Here is a 22,786-nt window from a genome sequence, read left to right on the forward strand (position 1 = left end):
GGCCATTCGATGTGTTATTGATGGTATATGTATTTTGGCTGTCTACGGCCCCTCAGGGACAAATCAGCGTATGGCCCGCGAACGTTTTTATCCCCGAAGAAGTTGTTGACATGCTACCTATTACACGATATCCAATTTTGTTTCTTGGAGACATGAATTGTCACATGTTTCCTCAAGATACGAGCGGTGAATATCATCCATCTCCAGCTTTTCATCGTTTTATTACACATTTGGGCTTAAAAGACATTTGGCTTCATTTTCATAAGAATCACACTTTTACTTTCAAATCAGCCCAAGTGGGCTCACGCTTGGACCGCTGCTATCTCCCGGCAAGCCTCCTAAGCAGAGTATTTGATATACAGCAATATGCGGCTTGCTTTACAGACCATACAGGTATTAAGCTGATCTTACGCTTTCCGACGCAACTTCCCAAATTGTATGGTCGTGGTTATTGGAAATTAAACAATCAACTTTTAACCATCGACCACGTCCGGTGTTTATTTCATGCTAGTTGGACACGATGGCTACGAGCTCGTACGATCTATCCTAATATTAACATGTGGTGGTGTCGCTACATTAAACCCCAAATTCGAACTTTCTTTCAAGGCATGGGGAAATTACATCGCCAAAACTATCGCGAGATGCACGAATTCTTATACAGCGTCCTATGTGAACTGTGGAACCAACCAAGTAGCGTTTCCAATATGGCGGCGATCATGCGTGTTAAGCACCAATTGAAACAGCTCCAACATACTCAATCGCTGAGCGTTCACATTGACGACGGGACGGCAGATAGACTTGTTTCTGAACCTTCGTCTTTGTATCATTATGTTAAACGCCTCAATCGCCAACAACATCAGTTTATCTCTCATGTGTCCACTTCGGATGGGCAACAGCTCACTATCAAAGACGCCTTATACGAGCATTTTCAGGAATATTACACGTCATTGTACGCATTACCCGACGTTAATACAGTACCTCCCCCTTTCCTTACCAAGATCCCATCGTGCCTATCCGAACAAGACTGCACTTCTTTACTTGCGCCCATCACTCTTTCCGAAATCGAGACAACCTCTCCCAAGTTAAACGAAGTACATCCCCGGGCAGAGATGGGATCGGGTACCGCTTTTACTCAAGCTTTTTTCCACTAGTCGGTCCAATACTCTGTGAATTATTTAATTTTCTGTTGCAAGGTGGACCGGTCTATCAAAATGCAGGCGTTATCATTCTACTACCAAAAGGCGGGAACCCCACAAGCGTGGCGGACTATCGCCCGATTACACTTCTAAACACAGATTACAAACTTTTTACTAAGCTTTTAGCCACTCGCATTAAGCATGTTATCCTTCCGTACATCTGCCCCGCTCAAACGGCTTTACACCCCTCCCACAATATTCATACCGCACTTGCGACCATTCGCGACTTCCTTGCTTATGCCCAATTTCAATCTCTTCCCGTAGGAGTTCTTGCATGCGATTTTCGGAAAGCCTTTGACACCCTAAACCACTCTTATTTGTTTGAAGTCTTACAACAGTATCACTTCCCTCCTCAGATACTTACCGTTCTGCACCAGCTTTATCACAACGCTACTTCCCAGTTACAACTTAATGGCCATCTTCTTTCCCCTTTTGGGATTCATAAAGGGGTCAGACAAGGTTGCGCTCTCTCGGGAATATTGTTCTGCCTTGCACTAGATCCTTTCCTCCATCATTTCAAGCACCCCCCCTACATCGGCTCTTCACAGCTTCAAGCAATTGACAGCCATTTCGTATATGGATGATCTAACGTTCCTCTGTGCTACCACTGCTCAACTTGTCTCAGCGTTACGAAAAGTCGAAGACTTTTCCCTAGCGAGCGGTTTGCAACTTAACCTACACAAAACAACTCTTCTGACGGTCAATAACTTTCAGACCTTGCTTCCCAGGGACGTCGTAACCTCTCTGACCTGCACGACAGAATCCCTCATTTTAGGCGTCCGATTTCAACCCGTATGCCGCTTGTCTTACGACCATATTTGACAACCATTACTCCAGGTGCTGCGTATGAATTTAGCACTGTGCCGCTCAAGAAGTTTCACTCTAGCTCAACGCATTCACTATCTGAATATTTACATTAGTTCCAAACTCTGGTTCCTAGCGCGTCTTTTTCCACTGCCCGATAAATATGCGCGCCAAATTGAGTCATTATTCGGTTGGTTCATATGGAAAGGCTACATGTTCCGCGTGCAACGACGCGTTTTATATCTTCCGACTGCGCGTGGCGGTTTAAATCTCATCAGTGTACGTCATAAATGTCGAGCTCTTTACATGCTCACCGCCCTACATCATTTGGAACATGCCTCCTCTCACACTGCGCAATGGTTTCAATGCTGGGTAGATCGCCTTTGGCCAGGGAACAATCCTGCCCATGTTCATTTTCCTGAATCGTGTCCAACATACATCTTACAGGTCATCCTGGCCTGGTCGATGGTTCCGAGTGACAATCCTTCCACGTCTTGGACTCCAAAATCTCTCTATATCGCACTGTTGCAATCTGAATTGACAGATGTCACCCCCTATGTGAAGTCCGAGAATCGCACCATAATTGGCCTGCTATTTGGCGTACCATTCAAGCGCCGTATCTTACATCCCCAATGAGAGAAGCCTGGTATCGTCTAGTAAATAACTTGACTGTCACAAAAACCAGACTGTTACAGATTGGTAGGAGTGCGTCCGACATATGTGACTTTTGTCCGCAGGTGGACACTTTAGAACACCGTTATACACAATGCACGGCTACGCGACCTGCGTGGCAAACTCTGTGTTCCTTTTTTGGGCTGATTTGTCGCGGTTCAGGGAGACATTTCACCTTTGATCTCCTTTTATTTCCGGAATTTCAGTGGTTCCCGCCTACCAAACAACGAGCGGTTACCTGGCTCATCTGCGCTACTATTTTATTTATAGACAACTACCGACCTATCTGTGACCGACATCTATACCTGACATACTTGAACCGAGTTCGGAAAAACAGTTTACTCACCTAGACGAGCAACGATTGTTCGCTCGATTTCTCCAGGTGACTCTCGATGTTTATTCTTAAGCTGTAATATTGTTTGTTTTGTATATTCTCCTTGCACATATATTTTCGGTGTTCATATTAGTCTTTAGATTTAAGCATATCCATGTAAATATGTCTCTCACGCAACTGTAGCACAGAATGTATTCTATATTGCTCTAAATAAATACAATTCAAAAAAAAAGTGGTAGAGCGTTCACCTCCGGTGCTTGGGGTCTCTGGTTCGATCCCAGCTCGCACCGTGTGGACTTTTTGGTGGACCCTCGTGGTTTTTCTCGGGGTCCTCCCGTTTCCTTCCGCTTTCTTCGTTCCACTATTTCACTCATTTTTCATTATCACTCTCTCCTTTAGCCTAACCAGCATAAACGTGGGACGTAAAACTTAAAAATTTCATTTCATTTTTCATTTTTTCAATGAAACACAGTTCTATCAATCACTAACACATTTCAAAGTTTTTTAAGCACACTGGATGCTATTCAGAATGTTCATAACTTAAAACCTTTTTGCAAGAATAGTTGTTTAAGAAATGTATTAATATGAACTGATTCATAAAGTACGGTCATGCATCTTCTGAAACTGATGCAGAATTTTATCTTGTATGTCCATATTAGTAATAATGCTTATCACATTTGTCGATAATATATTTTTATCTAACAGAATGCAGTCATGGTTTACTTTGTCTTTTAATCCTCTTGTACATCCAGTGCAAAGAAGGAAACTTCTTCTTTTAGATTCCCATATTTGAAACGTGTTTATTGTACATTGAATTCTTATGTGAATGTTATTGCAGTGACAGACGCGCACATCTTCACTAATATTTTCATTAGACATTTTGACTTCTAAATTTCAGCACCCACAAAAAAAGAAGAAATAGAAGATCCCCTATTCGAACACTTTAGAAAATATTGTGTTTTTACGTATATTTGTAAAATAGTACGAAGAGAGATGAGCACAGTGCATGAAATGCACACTCACACATAGATTTATATTTTCTTAGCTGTGGTGTTTATAGTGTTTTTTTAGTGACCTCATTGTACAACTTTCACTGGATCTTTTATTGTTTTATTTGGAACGAATACTTAAAACATGTATCAACAAGTGTGAAACGGAAAATAACCTTGAAACTTCAGTTTCTATTTTGTATTACCAATAAGCTAGATTATTTCATGATTATGGAGTGTTCTTGTATTCTTATGTTTAGATTAAGACTACTTTTCTAAGTTCAATTACATATTTCAGCCACAGAATACTCACATTTTCGCTTTCACAGGTTTCAAAACCGTTCACTGTATTCACCATAATTATTTTTCAAATGTATATGTGATCACAGGTTGAATTCGCATTATATGGTTAACCAATAATAATATATTTTAATTTGTTTTCATTTTAGTAAAGACAATCCCGCATATAGTGTAGTATAAAACATTTAAAAGTTAAAGGAGATGACTTTCTAATTCTCGTCTAATAGATTCTCCTATACTTAGGTCTTTCCATTTGTCATTTTCCCACTTCGATTATCCTAAGCTGCACCTACTCATTATTTTCTTATTTTTGTATATGCTTAGGTCTCTCTAATGCTGAACTTCCTGCTTTGACCAAGCTCATCCCATCCTAATATTCATTTTTTTTTTGTACTTTGAGCATCTTACATTTAACCCGTAGCGGATTACTCCCTTTTCTGTTTGCTTTTGGCTTTCCTTGCAAAACAATATATATATTCACACATTATTTCCTGCGTAAAATTCAGCAGAGTTGTCACCAGGAGGCAATAGCTGTTTTATTACCGCAGAAAAGTATATACACATATAACTACAACGCACAATATCTGAAAATAATACCGTTCAAACGCAATAGGTATAATCAAATGGTAACAATAACTTGTTTAAGGGTTAAGAACCATGACAGTGTTTGTTGGGTTTGCATTGTATAGGTTGCGAATATATGTTGCAATTGTGCCCAAACCAACTATTTTGCCTTTGCTACAAACACATGCAAATTCTCGTGTTCACTTGATAAATCTCCGAATACTAATGTTAATCCCAGCACAGTACGCTTTTTATCGATAGATAGATACTGAAACTTTCATAAGTAACATATCCTTAAATGCTGGTAAGCTCAAAGAAAGAGAGAAACAATCTAATACCGGTACCTAACAACATTTTAGTAAACGGTGAAATTATAAAGTTCCAACAACGGCCCCTCCTCCTTCTCACGTCCGAATAATTGTTTCATTAAATTGGAATTTATTTTTACGGATAAAGTGTAGTATATCTCCTATTTATCTGTTTTCTCGAACATGTATGTTATACATTCAAAGAACAAGTACTTATTCAATAGGGATGCGCACAAGGCCAATTGAGACAGGATTTCCCTGATAAAATTCGAGTCAGACACGGCTCTTCCAATAGGGAAATATACATTTTTCGAGAAATCACTTTTGTAATAGGTGTAATAGGTGTAATATTTGTAATAGGTTAGACATCTCTGATGTGGTGGTTTCTGATTCGATCCTTAACACTCACGTCTTTCTTCATTTATTCATTTGTCCACTTGTCTTAGAGGAGTCCTTCATACCTGTTAGAAACAGAGATTTCAGTTCAAGTACACTTTCTGAGTTTACGTTCTTGAGATCATTAATCTTGTTGGTATTTAATAGCTTAAGCTATTTGACTTACATTGTATATTTCGTGTAACTTTTGAAGTGCTTACTTATCACATATTTAGCGTTCAAAACAGAAAAGATAGACAACATTTGTAATTGATCTTAAAAGTTTTCCAAAGAGTTGAGGTGATTTTAGTTTAGCGTCCCTTTCAGCAGCGAGGTTATATTAGACGTGAACCTACTGATTAACATGGTATCCGAACCACATGAGCTCCCGCCGGGAATCGAACCCGGGTCTCCCACGCGAGTTTCCCAAAGAATTGTTGACAAATCTATCACCATGTTAGCCATAGCCTAATATTGCTTTGAGGAATTCAATTCCTATCTTTTATTCTCCGCATTATTTTTTAGGGTTCGTGTGCATAGCATACTCTTTGTTAAAATTGTTTTGAATACTAAAAATTATAATGAGGACTATCAATTTTTTGTAGAGAGAAATAGCGACATGCTTCGCAAAAAACATCGAGTTTACTGAATTCAAAGTTTTTGTAGACTGCAATGGCTCACTGGTAAAGTGTACATCTCTTCTGCATCTTGTTCTGATTGGCATTCATTTGTCAGCATTATCCATCTCTCTTAGCTTAAAGAACATAAGCACTGGTACTTTAAACTGAATGAGCAATGTAAGTTAATTGGTAGAGCACTCAGGATAATTCCAAAACACCATCAGATTTCTTCCGTAGCTAAATGGTTAGCGTACATGATTTTAGCATAAGAAGCCCATGCCAGTTCCCGGCAAAAGCTTAGATTCCACTTTAGGTCCACGTCTCACATAGTCTAGCTGCTAAAAGTACGCAAATCAATTCAAGCTTTAAAAAAACAAAATTAATGTGTTGGTGTCCAGGTCCTTTGTATGGAAACACAATTCCAACGTTGGTTAATGCGAAGGTCCACGTCTCATATAACCTCAGTACTAAAAGTAAAAACAATAATAATAGCTTTTTCTTCGATCTTTAATGTCAAGCCTGTCTATGAGAGGAGACGATGAAAGAGTTACGTTATGGTTAAACGGTTAGCGCACGCGCCTTTGACATCTAATTTTCATTCGTACGATACACTTTCTAATGTTGCTTTCCATTGTTCACCGTCAATGAGGGTTCGATTCCCGGTGGAAGCTCATATTCTCGTGAAAGTTTTAAAAAAGTTCAAAGTCTAACAGTTTACTGTATAAGGACTACAAAATAGCCTTAATGGTGAACAGAACGCTAAACTCCACACACCACTACTACCACTATCATAGACTATCTTAACTGACATGTTCCTTAATCCTATCACGCAAATGCGATATCAAATAAAAGAAAATAGTTTACACCTTACGTGCAAGTGGTCACAAGTTCAAAACCAAGGTACGTTTTCACCAATTAAATGTTAGAATGAGACTTAACATATAATTTATACCCTACTTTTCTGACCTCCGTTTCCAGTAATGCATATTTGAAACTAAATATTTAAGTATACTTCACCCTAGATGGTTGGGATCCCAGGTTCGATCCTTGGCAAAATAAAATTGTGGTGGACAATTTCGTGGCTGCTAGTTTTCTTGGAGATTCTTCCGTTTCCTCCCCCAGTTTCTTCATTTCTTATCATCACCGTCTATTTTAGCCTAACCGACATAATCTTGGAATGTTAAACTAACAGATTTCGTTTCATTTTAATACATAGCCAAGGGAAATCAAATCCAGAACTTCAAACCCAAAAGGAGATCGCTAATTGTTCATTCAGCTAATGAAAAAACGTGATTTCAAATTTCAATATAGGGGCAGCAATGGGTCAGTGCTAGTTTTCTCCGGTGCTGGGGGTCCCTGTTTATACCAGTTAGACTTTGTGGTGATCAACATCGTGTCCGTGGACTTTCTTGGAGTTTTCCCGTTTCCTTCAACTTTTCTACATTCCAGCACTTCATTCATTCCTCATAATCACTGTCTCCTTTAGCCTAAGCGGGTTGAAAGTCTGATTCGTTTAATACAGGAGGAAGAAATATTACTGCTGAAAAAATCAATTAAGCATTTAGCAAATATTACTTCAATTTTTATTGAAGGTATATGTTTCATATGGACACGATTTTTAAAAAATCATAGCTTGTTTTCTAGTGTTGAATCGTGTAAAGATCTGTAAAACAAACAAAATAAAAATATTTACCAAGTTCTTTCACGGCTAAGTGGTTAGTGCCCATGGCTTTGGCTAAGTGGTTAGTGAACCACACTTTGGCTTGGATTCCCGGTGAAAGTCATATGGCTCGGATTACATTTTAATCATTTAGGACCACGTCTCATAGAGCCTCAGTGCTGAAAAGGAAAAAAAAACTCAAAAAATCCATTCATGTATCCTGCAAAAATATCATAATTTCAAGTATATGAAAGAAAAAACTTATACGTCCTGTACAAAATGAATTTTCATTACACAATATTTACTGACACTATTATCAAAACACCTCACCGCTGTTAAGAAGGTTTAAAAATTCAGAAGACGACAACACAAATTTTTCCCAGCACCCATCACCAATACACAATTTATTTACAAAATATTTACAACCTTTTTAAATTTTATTTTGCAAATTTTTCTTTTAATTCTCTCACCCTCTCTAGTATTTCGAACTTTTCCCTCACCTTTACTATAACACAATCTTCCCCATCGTTTAAATATATGTCAACTTCGTTATTACTCCGCTCCCCCACTATTTCAACTGCAGATACAACATGCCCTGGTTGCACTTCTTGCACCGGCTACACATCCTATTTTTGTTCAACCATTGGTATCGGTTCTGCTACTTTTCCCCCTGGTATCCGCTTTCGTACTTCCACATTTAATGGTGGGTACCTGTTCCTATCCTTCCCCTCCCTCATTTCATCATTTCTCCGTGCTCTCTTCTTTCCCTTAGCAACGGTATTCTTTTTCTCAATAGGCAATAATAGTTCGTCAAGCTTTGTAAACCATTCATCGTCAATAAATGCTCCATTTGATCTTGTTGGTTGGTGTTGTGGTTCCATTTCTTCTGCAAATAAAGAAATAAGAGTGTCATTAGCACAAGATATTTTCATCAAAATAGGACAAATTACAATTATTTAATATAGACAATATATACTTAGTACAAATAATAGTACGTAAGAAAGATCAGTCACAAACTACTGTTATTCTAATCATGTATGAGAATCAGTTTCTTTAGCGTTCAAAACCTATAAAATATCTTTAGTTTGCAAGACCTGTGTAGGATACTGGACAATACTTCATACATTTTCGGATTCTCGATAAATCTGGACAAAGAAACTATACATGTTGTGTGAGACTATGCCTAATTTCCAAAACAAATGTTAATATAATTCGATTTGCCCGTTACGAAGAATATTTTTCTGAGAATCTACAAGAAATATCACTGTTAAACATGACGTTAAACTCAAAATCAACTCTAGTCGTCCCATCATTGCGTGCGAACAGTCCCGGGATCCATTCCCAGTGGGGAACTTGTGGTCCCACGCAGCGTACTCGTTAACGCTTTCACGTTCGCTGCAAACGGCCCCGGGTTCGATTATCGGCGGGGCACTCGGTCGAAAAAGTGTAAAAATACTTTCAGAAAACTCACCCTGAATGAGTTTTTTTTCTCATTCACACCGGTCAAATGCTTTGCGTGGTACTTATAGGTCACAGACCGCTTCCGTCCTTCTTTCACTCTCCCCGGATTGTGTGCTCGCCGAGGGACGTCATCCCTCATAACTTAACGAGTTAAAATTCTTCAATGCCTAGAGCCCAAAAATATGAAATCCTAATCAAAATCAACTCAATCTTTCACCGAAGTATAAAAGCTAAATCTAATTCCCAACATGAACGCTCACAAAAACTCTCGCAGTTGTAAAAATATTCCGTATTGCAATCCTAACGAAAACGCATATGATTTGAATTTTCTCCAACAGCAAACAAGGTTTTGATACCATAAAAGCAAACTTCATACAAAATTATTTATTTAAAAAGGGTAAAGCGTTCACTTCATATATATCTGGGAGCCTGGAGTTCGATCCCGGATCATGCCAACTGAACAAACACTATGTCTATGGTTTACTTATGCTTTCTTCATGTTTTTTTTAACTTAAATGTAACCAGCATAAGTGTGGGACGTAAATTCAAATATTTCATTTTATTTATTCAAATATAAAATATAGTCTCATTGGCAAACACCAACAAAAAACAAGATTGTTCCAAGCAACTATTTCAAAAGATACTCAAGATACGGAAAACATTTGTTTCCTAGCAAATTATCAAGTCCACTACTCTGACAATAGTAATCTTATAGTAATCTTATAGTATTTTAATAATAAAACTATCATATATAGCAACATTGCTACTATCAGAGACATCTAGTGGCAGAATTCTAAATTAGAGTTTAGTGGGGCGATAAGTGTTCTTCAGTGCACACGTATATGCGTGATTGTCCGGTATATTTCTATATATTTTAAGTTGAGTATATCATATTTGTATTACATTTGTTTCAATGCGTGATAAAGCCCTAATACATATTCGCAATTTCAATCTTAATGTGATGCATTAGTTAATACTAACAGAAGCATAACATATCTTCCATGCCTTAGGTTCTCTTTTATACACAAGATTAAGACATTTTCAATAGCCCCACAGTAAAGCAATGAGTATTTAGTTGGGGGACCCTACCCGCATAGCTCCCTTAGCACTATTGCAATAAACGTTTCGTTTGCAATCCTATTACCAAAAAGATGGAGTGCATCGTCTTCGGTGAAGCAAAAGTCTAGGGGAAATTTACTGTCAAACATGGGCAAAGCACCCTCTCTCTCAGTGCGAAAGGGAGCGTTCGCTTTGGGGAATCCGACTATAAAACAAATGGTGCTAATTGATGCAAAAAACTAAAGGAAAATTTACTGTTAAACACGGGTAAAGCCCCGTATCTTTCAGCGATGCATGGATGCTCTTCTCGCGTTTCCTTTCATATCCTTAAACCAATCCTAACAACATTTCATTGGCCTTATGAAGATTAGTTTTGAAGTCTTATTAACACCATACTATGGGGTTGACTAACGGATGGTTATCAAAATTGCATTCAGAGTCTCTGATTAGGACTAATATTTGACAAAATTAATCACATGTGACTAATTAATCTAGAGCAGAGGATAATCTTTTACCCACGGTTTAGCGTGCGACGCAACATTTCATGTTTCGTATTTCATGTTTTTTTCATTTTTTACAGACTACGCATGCGCTCACATAATTTTCCGTAGTTGCATCATTTATTTTTCTCACCCGATACATTGGGGTTATATAAGTTAGTCATACCTAAATCAGCTTTTTAGTTGTACTTAAAGTAGACTCTGAATACCAAACAGTGCACCTTCCTTAGTAAAGAGTTAGTATGTCACTAACAAATCTGTAACTAACCCTCGATTAACGATTACCCTCTGAATACCGCCCCATATGTTTAAAATACGCAAGTCCATGTTTCTTACATTGTTAGAGGGTTTGTCGTCAATGCTTACCCAACGACAAACAACATCTAACAACATTTTTCTCACCAATTTACACACCGATTTTGCGTGCGTTATGGAAAATAAGTGATTATTCATTCCCTTTTTCGTAAATTTTACAATTGATATTGCGGTAGCCACGAAACTGGTCTCATCACTTTCGGAAAACTTTCGACGGTAATACTATTCGAAGGCAAATCCAAGGGGAGCCTACCGAGCACTTCCATGATAAAAATAAACTGAGGTGTTTCTTTCTTTCGAGTCTAACAGTGGAAAAGTACCACACATCTACAAGAAAGACTGCACATCTGCGATAATCAAATCTATCTCGGGAAACTGTCCACTGCATACTGAAACCGCTTTCTTTTTTTCTGTATGTCTGCCTTAATATATCTACATTTTTTCAGTATAGGAAAACTTTTTAGTAGGATAACAATTTAAAAATTGCTCATTGAGTAATTACGAAAAAGCGCACCAAATAATTTTTAATCAGAGTAGTAATTATACCAAACGAATCAATTAAATTTAAAAAAATGTTCGGCAGTACGCAATTATGTTTAATATCGCTTTCACGATTACGGAAAAGCATTCAGTTATAAAAAATCACAAGAAAATCCGCACTTGGTTCAGCAGTAAACTATGAACTATAAATAAATCATTTTCAATCTTCATTGGCGGCTCTTAAGGGACATCACCATACATTTTCTAACTTCTTTTCGTAACTATTTGGATATTGTTCAAAAAGTATAATGCGAAGTTTTAGATCCTCACATATCCTTAGTTATAATAGGACAGATCACTCTTACCCAATGTTTCAAATGTTTAGAAATGCATACACACATGCAAATATGTACACCCGTAATAATAGTTTCCTTTTCTGGGCTTTCTTGGTTAAGTTACCCACGAGACGAGACGAAACACACTTCACACAACAGTTTGCTGCTTAAGTTGCCCAGGAGACGAGAAAAACACATAGTATTCAAACAATAATATGGCTAGGGATAAAACAGTGCATGAACAAATATATATTGACAACATTCCCCCGGTTTAAAACATAATGGCTCAGTGACAGAATACATATCTCTGATGCTTGGTATTTCATAGTTCTATTCTAGCTCCCTCTCAATTATTTTCATAAGAAATAAAATGTGTCTCAATTTCCTAGCGGTTCCAGCCTCAATCCTTGTGCAAATAAGTTTGTGGTGGACAAACGCAATATATGTAAATTTTCTAAGGTTCCCTGCACTTTCCATACAAACATATATAAAAACCAATAATAATAATAATAATAATAATAATAATAATAATAATAATAATAATAATAATAATAATAATAATAATAATACACTTACTTGGATTTGATATCTTCTTTTGATGAATACTCAAAAACACGCGAGAGACACGCTAAAAACACACACACAATTTTTTTCAGACTGCGATAAGCACTAGTTAGTCGCCTCAGAACAGTAAAGTTAGTTATAGAAAAATTGGATGTACACTCAATTTATATAATATTTATTGAGGATATATGGGGATAAAAGAGAAATAAGGTAAATGAATTTCCGTTTGTCCTTGTGTAAATGCCGATTGGGTAGTAATAAATCTCATTGTGCAAAGACAAAAAGAAGGGATATCTCGTTTCCACAGATCTTGTCGGAACGATAATAACCAGTTCAAAGAATACATTCAGAAATAAGCAATTTTTTTTCCTTTTTCATAATTCCAGAGAAATGTTCGCAAAATACTTATGGTGGGAGATGCTTATTAAATATAATTTTTTTCAAAGTATTAACCATTTACTAAACAGTTTTACAGTGCACATAAAAACTCTGGTCGCCAGGTTTATTTACTAAGCTCCAGTATGTCTAAAGTTTTTGGGGCGCATAGCCACCAACAGAAGACAAGCTGACGGGGTTTGATAACACATGTCGTGTCACCACACATTCAAGCTGATAACTACAAAAGGTAGCGAACAATGCTAAGGCGGGGTGTAGTCCCAATTTTCTTTCAGTATGCAGCTACTAATTTAAATTTAATAACCCACACATTTCAAATAAAAATGAAAATCGCTGTTATTTTTATACTCTTTGAATTTATTGCCTTCATTTCGACGTACGTATATCTCAATAAATGTTGTATTTTGCCGAAAAGAAAATCTTGAATCTGAATCCACAAAGACTAATAGCCTATGGCAATAAAGCCATTCAGCAAAAGATAAAACTATATAAAACACTGTTCAATGTCCTCCAATTAGGCGCCCAAAGTCAGGTGCAAGAAACCTAAACATTTATCCAAGTTATTGGCATGAGAGAGACAAAAAGGTGCAATAAATTCAACTTACCGCCAAACTTTTCAGCTGTTTTCGGAGTCAAAGCTAGTCACTCAGCGAGCGGCCGGGGGGTAAAATAATTCGACCATCCGGACCGTTCCCCTACGAATGCACTTCGTCGTCCAGCGGGAGAAGGGAGTGGAGGGAGGAAAGCACTTCAAGTTGCAGAATGGCTTGTCGGCAGACAGAAACATGGTCAAAGAGGGGAGAAATGTATTCTTTCATTCGCAACAAAAAATGCGTGCTCACCCAGGGGAAAAGAAAAAGAGAGAGAGTGATATAGATGGTCAATTATCGCGAAGAAGGGAGGGGCTTACCTGTCCACAAGAAGAAACTGTAAGCATTGAGGGGGAAGTCATTGGCAAGTTTCTACCTTGGTTGGGCTGTGGCTATACTGCATTTGTCTTATCAATCGGATACCACCGTTGGTTTCTGTAGTGGAGGCAGTGTAGGACTTAGAAAGAAAACCTTTCAGTTGAGAGAACGCTGAGCTGAATGACGGATAGATTTATGCTCGTTTCTGGAGAAGGATGTTTTTTCACAACTCGCAGTAGCAACGAAAAAGATGAAAAATTAATAAATAAATATCCAATGCTTTCCTTTCCTTTCCCGTTCCTCCACATCTCATTTCTCTTCATACATCTTAGCACGCACACACATAGTGCTCATCTTTCAGATTTTTTTTCAAAGTTCGCAACATTTTAACAGCCAAATTATTTGTAGAATCACTGCGTAGGTCTTCTTATGTTTCCAACATTTTAACAGTAACTTTGTGTAACAACCTAAGCAACTAAAATTGCTATAGAAGTAATCTACTAAAAATCATACTTTTTAAAATTTTTCGAAAAATTTTTACAAGGAATATGCTCTGTCATACGAACTATTATATAAGCTGAGTTTTCTATGGAATTTTAACAGCAAATAATTTTTAAAATTACAAGTCAAATAAGAGAGTTCAAGTAGTTACGAGCTATTTTAGTAGGATCATAATTAAGGGGAAAAAAGCTTGATGGCGTTAGGAATCGCGTTTTAACCATTTGGGGATCCCATGGTACAATCTGTACCATACGGGGTGTTTCATCGTACATTGAGTTATAACTCTCCTTTTAGAGCTTTTTCGTCCGGTTTTCTTTGTTTTTCAAGTCCAGAGGCATTGTAGAAGACATTACGTATGGTTTCACACCTTCCTGCGTCGAGACATAGGAGGTGATGACGTCATAAGTCTAAAATATATATTTTCGTGTAATATTTTTTGGGGGGTTTATGTAAAGTATTTTTGGCGGGCTTCTTTTGCACGTAGAAGATTGAAATTTTGCACAAACATTCAGTCCACCGAGTAGTATTTACCAGATTTTTTCAGATTTCTGCGTTAAAACAGGGGAACCAGAGGGGAAAAAGTTGGAAAAGGGATATTTTTACCAAAAAATCCCGTTTTTCCTCATTTTCCCGCCTTAGATACATGTTGGAGACACGTGAGTCATACTGTCTGAAAGGCAGTTCTATTCTGAAGAGAATGATGTGCGACAAATGGCCGTAGTGTAATTAGGGAAGTGTCAGGGATTTTTTTTTATCAAAATATACTTCTGTATGGGGGAATTTTGGACATTTTCGGTATTGTTTTTTGGGGGCTTATTTTTGCATCTACAAGATTGAAATTATGCACAAACATTCAGTCCACTGAGTACTATTTACCAGATTTTTTCAGATTTCTGCGTTAAAACAGGGAGGTACAGAGGGGCTAAATGTTGGAGAAGGGAAATTTTTTATCAAAAATCACTTTCACGGGATTTTCCCACCTTAGATACATGATGGGGACAGCCGAATGGTACCGCCTGAAAGGCAGTTCTATTCTGAAAAGAATGATGGGCGAAACATGGCCCTAGGGTAATTAGGGATGTCTCAGGTAATGTTTAAAAATTTCCCTCTGTATACGGGAATATGGGAAATTGTCGGTATATTTTTTTTTGTGGGCTTACTTTTGCACCTGGAAAATTGGAATTGTTCATGAACATTCAGACCACCGAGTAGTATTTACCAGATTCTTTTCAGAACTCTGCGTTAAAACAGGGGGGTCGAAGAGGGTTAAAAGTTGAAAAAAGGATATTTAGACCCCAAAAAAATCCGCTTTTTCCTCATTTTCCCGCTTTAGATGCATGATGGTGAGACGTGAGTGATACCGTCTGAAAGGCAGTTCTATTCTGAAGAGAATGATGGGCGAAACATGACCCTAGCTTAATTAGGGATGTCTCAGGAAACTTTTTACCTGAGATCATGGTATTTTGAGCTCATGGCTCAAGAGGGGTTGAAAGTGCGAGGGAATAAATTCCCTCCGAAATTTTCCTTTGACATCATTTTTGCCGCTCCTGATATATGGTATGAGCATGCAAGTGGTACCATTTGAAAGCCAGCTCAATTCTGAAGCGAATAAGGTATGAACCATGATCCTAGGATAAATAGTGACGATTCAGTAGCTGCTTGACTGAAAGTCTAAAAAATAGCCCGAAAATCCCGGATCCGGAAAGAGTTAATCCTTATAGTTGAGTTCCAATAATCTGAAACAAATTTTAATTTTAATTTGATCATAATTTTTAAAATTTCGATTAAAGAATCGTGCAGGATCATGTTTCAAACATAAAAAAACATTTATTCCACTTTCCACGACCAACACAACCCCTTCTATTTCCGAGGTAATAAATCTTCCTCCCGCAGGGACCTGCCCAGTGACGGTGCGGTCCCTCTGACAAGAAAATACACAAAATACCGGTTTAGTTAGACCACCTCCTGGGCTATTCAAGTGTAGAAGTAGCTCCAATCCTACTCACCGGGACCGATATGAAAAATCTTTTGCAACAACTCTGTTTCGTGTTTGAAGATCTATCGAAAGTATTATGACTCGACCAATGTTTCTATTTAAAATTTTAATGTTGGGCCCTGGGCCAATTTGATGGGGCGGCACCTCAGCAACACCGTTCGATGTGTCTCATGCCATTTTTTATTTGACATTTTGTTTGCTTCGTTTACTCGAGACCGTTTTCGAGATATTTTCGTGGAAGGATTAAACTGGGTCTGTGTATCTATCTATCTATCTATCTATCTATGTATATATATATATATATATATATATATATATATATATATATATATATATATAACAACACAGAGAGGCAACGCAGTTTTTCAAAACCATCGGTGGCTCTTGAGTGAAATCCATAGGTAAAAAATACATTTCATCATTTAAACTAAGGGAAGAAAAGTTACTTAATATTCCAGTTCTTGTATTCAATAATTAGTACATTGGACGACATTTTCCCCCTTGGTTTCATGGTTTGAAAGTTATTTTTTTCCTATATGAGTTCATTCCTCTAGCAGCACAATTGTATAGCACGCATAAGCCTATCATGTTCCATGAGCTACATGGGAATGTGTCCAGTATGTGCGTTACATGTTTCTGAGAAAGAAATCACATGGATGGCAATTGATAGCCACATCTATGTCCGCTCCTACGCACATGCCTGACATGTACCTGGGGAACGTTGCTAGTATATTCTAGATATGTTCCCCATGCCATAAGCGTCAATGAACCACAAAATTACTCCCCCAAAATATGTTAAATCTCTTATATGCGTAATGTGTTTACATTAAGGTAAGTCTAAGCAACACTTTAAACAAGTAAAAAAAAAGGCCTTGCCCAGAGTGTGCGCGAAACACCAACCTTTGGATTACTAGCCGTGTGCTCTTTCGACTTGGCCACAGAGGGGTGAAGAGATCGTGGCTTGTAGAGGGATAAATTATTGAGGTCTTTTGCATTCGGCTAATCAGAGTGCTATTTTAACCTTATATATTCGAGTATAACCGTTTGGGATCAGATAAAATCTGCTCGCCATGTAATTTTATAACAAATGGACGAGTGTCTATTTACTTTATTTCTTGGTTCTTCCATATTCACTTTCAAATGATCGGCGACAGTTGCTATATAATAAAGTTGATGCGTTCATTGCTTCTAGTACACAATCGCTTAGAAAAAGAAACAGCAAATGCATCAAATGTGGGAGATGATCACCTAAATCGCGAATGCCTAGCACATCTTGTGCTGTTAGGGTATCTGAAGCAATATGTACCTAAAGGACGTACCTAGAACATGACAGATATATGTCCCAAGTGACGACATCAAAACAAATGACTGTTAGAGTGCGAAACTGAGCCAAGTATATAAATACTATATTCGTGATACATAGGTGCAAATATCAATTAGGTGTAACAAGTACCTAAAATTGTAGGTAGCTGAAGTACACTCATGTCCAAATGATTATTGCATATCTATAACTGTCTTCTTGTAAGAATATAATTTGATAATTGTTTTGCAGGGTACTTTCAATACTGATACTATGTGTATAATCGGGAAATGTACATTTGTGATAAATTTCATAGAACATAGAATTATAAATACTAAAATTTGAGTGAGTAAAACAAAATGTTGCTAAATGGACAAGAAGTTTTTATGCTCGTTTTATTGTTATTATTTACTGCTCTTTTGACATGAAATTTTCCACATACATGTCTTTGCCGATTATACACATAATAACGTTATAAGAAATACCAGGCGAATTCGTTATCAAACTATAATAATACAAAAATATTTATAGACATGCAATGATAATTTTGGACATGAGTGTACATAATTAGCACATGCATATCATATGTGCCAAGTGCGGGTACCTAAAAAGTAGCTGGGACACCTAAATGGCACATGCCTAGGACATCTGGTGCTGTTAGGGTTAAGGCCCGCCTCAGCTTGAAATTTTACTTAAGTTGAGTAATTTGTTTCAATGCTACAGACAACGTTGCAAGGTACAGTATATGCTATTATTGATGCCTTACAAACAATAGGGTTAATTTTCTGTGAAACCACTGTTAATAAACACAACACGATTTTACTTTGTTGTAGGGTAGAAAATATTTTTTAAATATATTATATATTTAAACATTTAATAATAAAAAGAGTAGGATTCATTTTGTTAAAGCAGTATGCAATACCAATATTGTCTGTTTCGTGAGCATCATTTTATTCAAATAGATAAATTAATTTTAAGAATATCACTTAGTTTGTAGAAACTGAATTAAGGCTAGAATGTTTTGCAATAGGAAGTTGCCGTACGAAGGGTATAGCAATTGCCATTGTGTATTTAAGAATATCACAGCGTTCCATTACTGAATAAATCAACGATAGTTCTTTGAATGTGAAGAAAAGTGTAAGGTTACTATCCTAAGCCATACGAATCTCTTGTGTAGATTTATTTTTTTTTAGAACTTTCATGCTTCACAGTTCCCAACATGCTTCTTCGACACTTCAAATGTCTTTGTAACCTACTATCCTTTCAAGGAGAATGGACCTGCGGTGAAATAGTCCGGAAACCACCAAAGACGTGACACAACTGGACCGTGAAAGTTTTCGTAAATAGTTCTCTGAATATGCTCCCAATTTCTTCAATATTTTTTCAGGATCTTTGATAATACTCATTCACGTCTTTGTAATTGGTGTAATCCTATTTATAGGAAATACCTTTTAGTACTCGGATCTAATCGTAACTGAGGAAGATAACTCTTCATTTTCAGTTTCTACAGTTGCACTACAGCCTTGGTCAATACCGCATAATATTTTGAAGTTCAGAACAGTATTAAAGAGTTTGACCATAATTTAATACTGCTACCAGAAAATAAACAAAACAATACAAAATTATGTCGTAATGTTTTTAACATACTAATTACACAAAGTTCATTATATAACGAAATGTCGTATATCATTCGAGTGAATCAAAACTATACCGGCAAATATTAAAAAAAAAAAAGAAATAAAACATTACAGGGAAGTCGTGTAAAACTTTATTCTTTCTGCAACTTACACAAAAGGCTTCTGAGATGAAATAGTTTGTAGAAACCAGGGGCGTATCCGGAACGGACTTCTGGGGGAAGCGGTAGGTTGTAATACTACAACTTACAGCTACTTTTAAGAGCTCCAAACTCTGGGATGGGTTTATAAATAAAATAAGAAAGTTTTCTCTTCTGGGGGGAGCGATCGCCCCGATTGGATCTGCCCCTGGTAGAAACCGAAGAAAAAGTAGAGAGTTTCGGGCAAGGAAGTAACCGTATTTCACAGTGAGAAATATTAAATACACTGTGTTTATTGATTTGTGTAATTGTAACAGTTTAGGTTGAAGAAAGGTAAGGGCACAAGAGATGCAGTTGGGTTAATAAGGGTGATTGGCGAAGGGTTTGTAGAAAAAAAGGAAACAAGTTTATGTGGCATTTGTTGATCTGGAAAGGCTTCAGACCATGTGAATTGGGAATTGTTGTTGGAAATTCTAAAGAAAATTGAGTTAGAATGGAAGGATCGGAGACTCATAAGAAACTTTTATATGAACCAACAAGTAAGTGTTAAAGCAGGAGTGGAAATCACAGAGGGCAGTGCAATTGGAAGGGGAATTCGATAGCGATGCTGTCCTTGGTCAACATTATTTAATATCTATCTAGAAGAAATAGTGAAAAAGAGCCTACAAAATGAAGACGACATTTCACTAGGAGGTAGAATGATTAGACGTTTACGGTTTGAAGATGATATGGTTTGCTGCGGAATCTGAAGAGAAAATGAGTAACATATTAGAAAACTTAAAGAAAGGTTGTTAAGAATATGGGATGAAAATAAATGTTAGAAAGACAAAAACAATGATGATAGGTACGAAGGGGTCAGTGTCAAATATACAAGTAGGAGGGGAGACATTGGAAGAAGTAACTAATTTTCGATATCTGGGTAGTATTCTTAGTGATCAGAAGTGCGAACGTCAAATAGGAGAAATATAGGAAATGAAAGGATAGGAATGACGAAAGAAACCTTTAGGAAACATAAAATACTATTTTGTGGGATCTTGATCAAAGACTTGAGGAAAAAAGACTCATAAATACTCCATGTGGAATATTGTGGCGTACGGGTCAGAAACATGGACATTACACAAAAATGATAAAACAACTGAATGCTTTCGAAATGCGGGTGTGGAGAAGAATGGACAGGATTAGCAGAATCGAGGAGTAAACGAAAGAGAGGGTGCCAGAAATGTCGAGGAAGAAAAAAAAAACAATTTTAGATATTATAAAGAAGAGGAAGAGAAACTAGTTGGGACATTGTCTAAGAAGGAAATGTAGCATTTGGGACATTTTAGAGGGTATGGCGGCAGGAAAGAGAGAGAGGGGATGAAGGATAATGCCATTAATGGACGTTATGAAAACAGAGAAATCCCTACATGAAGACGAAGTGGTCAGCGGGACACCGTGGAACACCTATGTAGAAGTTTCCCACTTGCAGTAAGCGACCTGTCAATAATGGCAGAATACCTATGATGATGGTTGTGATGATTACCTTATGGACTCATCACATACTGAATTGTGATCATGCAATACCCCCCCCCTTTCCTGAATTCACGAGCTTCCTAGAACTTCCTACTTGAAGAGTAGTGCTTAGTTCGGATTTGTTACGGTGTATATTCTTGCTAGAATACTTCATATTCCTATGATGCAGCACCTATGTTAATTCTCGTATTTCACTTTATAACACGTTGTTTATAGTTTTCCTCTTACACAACTCCTAAAATAAATTCACGAAATTATTATCGAACCAGGTTATGACATATGCTGATGATGTAAATTTAATAGGAGATGATACTAGAATAATAGAAAGAAATGCAGAGATCTTATTAAACGCTTGCAGGGACATGGGTTTAGAAGTAAATGCAGAGAAAACTAAATACATGGAAGTGCGTCGGGACCGGAATACAGCAAATTATGGATGCGTTAAAATACTAAATAATACTTTTGATAAAGTGGATACTTTCAAATATCTAGGATCAATATTAACAGAGGAAAATCATATTCACGGAGAAATTAAATGTCGACTAAAAGCAGGGAATTCGTGTTACTATTCGGTTCAAAATCTCTTGTCGTCGCGAATTCTGTCGAGGAATTTGAAACTTAAAATATACAAAACGATAATCATGCCTGTTGTTCTGTATGGCTGCGAAACATGGTCACTTACTCTGAGGGAAGAACATAGACTGAAAGTATTTGAGAACAAGATCCTGAGACGAATATTCGGACCCAAGAGGAACGGGAATGGGGAATGGCGGAAACTTCATAACGAGGAACTACATAATTTATATGGTTTACCCAACATTGTTAGGGTCGTCAAGTCTAGGAGGCTTAGATGGGCGGGTCATGTAGCTAGAATGGAAGAAAGTAGAGACGCTTTCAAAGTTTTGATTGGAAGACCAATCGGAAAACGACCATTAGGAAGACCTAGGCGCAGATGGGAGGACAATATTAAGATGGATCTCGCAGAGATTGGAATACGGAGTAGGAACTGGATGCAGTTAGCTAAGGATAGAAGTCAGTGGAGAGCTTTTGTGAACGCGGCATTGAACCTCCGGGTTCCATAGGCCATAGAGTTAGTTAGTTAGTTTTAGTTATTATCGAACTATGGATATACATTATAATATTACTTAAATACGAGAATATAATGTATATCGAACTATGGATATACATTATAATATTACTTAAATTACTTAAATACTGAAAATTGTCCGCCTTTTCTACTTCTTTCTTCTGTTTTTGTAGAGTTACTTTCAAACCGTCTGTATTTGTTGTTATTGTTCTTTTAAAATGATAAACAAAAAGATTCCACTAATGATTCACGTACAGCATTGCAGTTTATGGAGCAGAAACTAGGTCATCGGACATGAGTTACAAAAGTTGGTTTGCAAGAACTATACGTGATGCAAAATAAGAAGTGAGTTGAGAGTTGAAAGGCAACTGGAAGTAACTCTTGATTAGCGAAGGTACGTCAGTAGTGATGAGTTAGATTTCTAAACGTCAAAGATTTGCCGCTTGCAACCCAGATAAATATAGACTAGAGAAATCGATGTCGTGTTAATTGATTTACCGTTGCAGCGGTATGACATCAGACTTGCTGTTTGTAACCCTGATAAATATAGTTTAGACAAATGGATATCCTCTCAACTAGTGTGTTTGAACATCGATAATTGCTTAATCATGTCATCAAGTATGTTTCAACAAGTTTCACAATCATGATAAACTTTAGTAATGGATGATCAAAATAGGTGACGGTTTTTCCTGTTATGGGTGAATGACATTATGATGAGGTTGATGACATGTCTAAGATCTTGTTGCTGGTGCCATTACTGTCTGGTTTTCGTTGCA

The 22,786-nt window shown here is 37.2% G+C and overlaps 1 long non-coding RNA gene across 1 annotated transcript in view; it reads right to left on the reverse strand.

Annotated features, from left to right (window-relative positions):
• The window catches only part of LOC145688522 (uncharacterized), a 592,332-nt gene extending 578,780 nt beyond the window's left edge, over positions 1-13,552 (reverse strand). Inside the window, exon 1 of the long non-coding RNA XR_014131931.1 lies at positions 13,538-13,552. This is a non-coding gene — a long non-coding RNA (uncharacterized LOC145688522). The remainder of the gene's footprint in view (positions 1-13,537) is intronic.
• Positions 13,553-22,786: the final 9,234 nt, after the last annotated feature.

Source organism: Thermobia domestica, chromosome 6, assembly GCF_964235325.1.
Source record: "Thermobia domestica chromosome 6, izTheDome1.hap1.1, whole genome shotgun sequence".
NCBI classification, from domain to species: Eukaryota; Metazoa; Arthropoda; class Insecta; order Zygentoma; family Lepismatidae; genus Thermobia; species Thermobia domestica.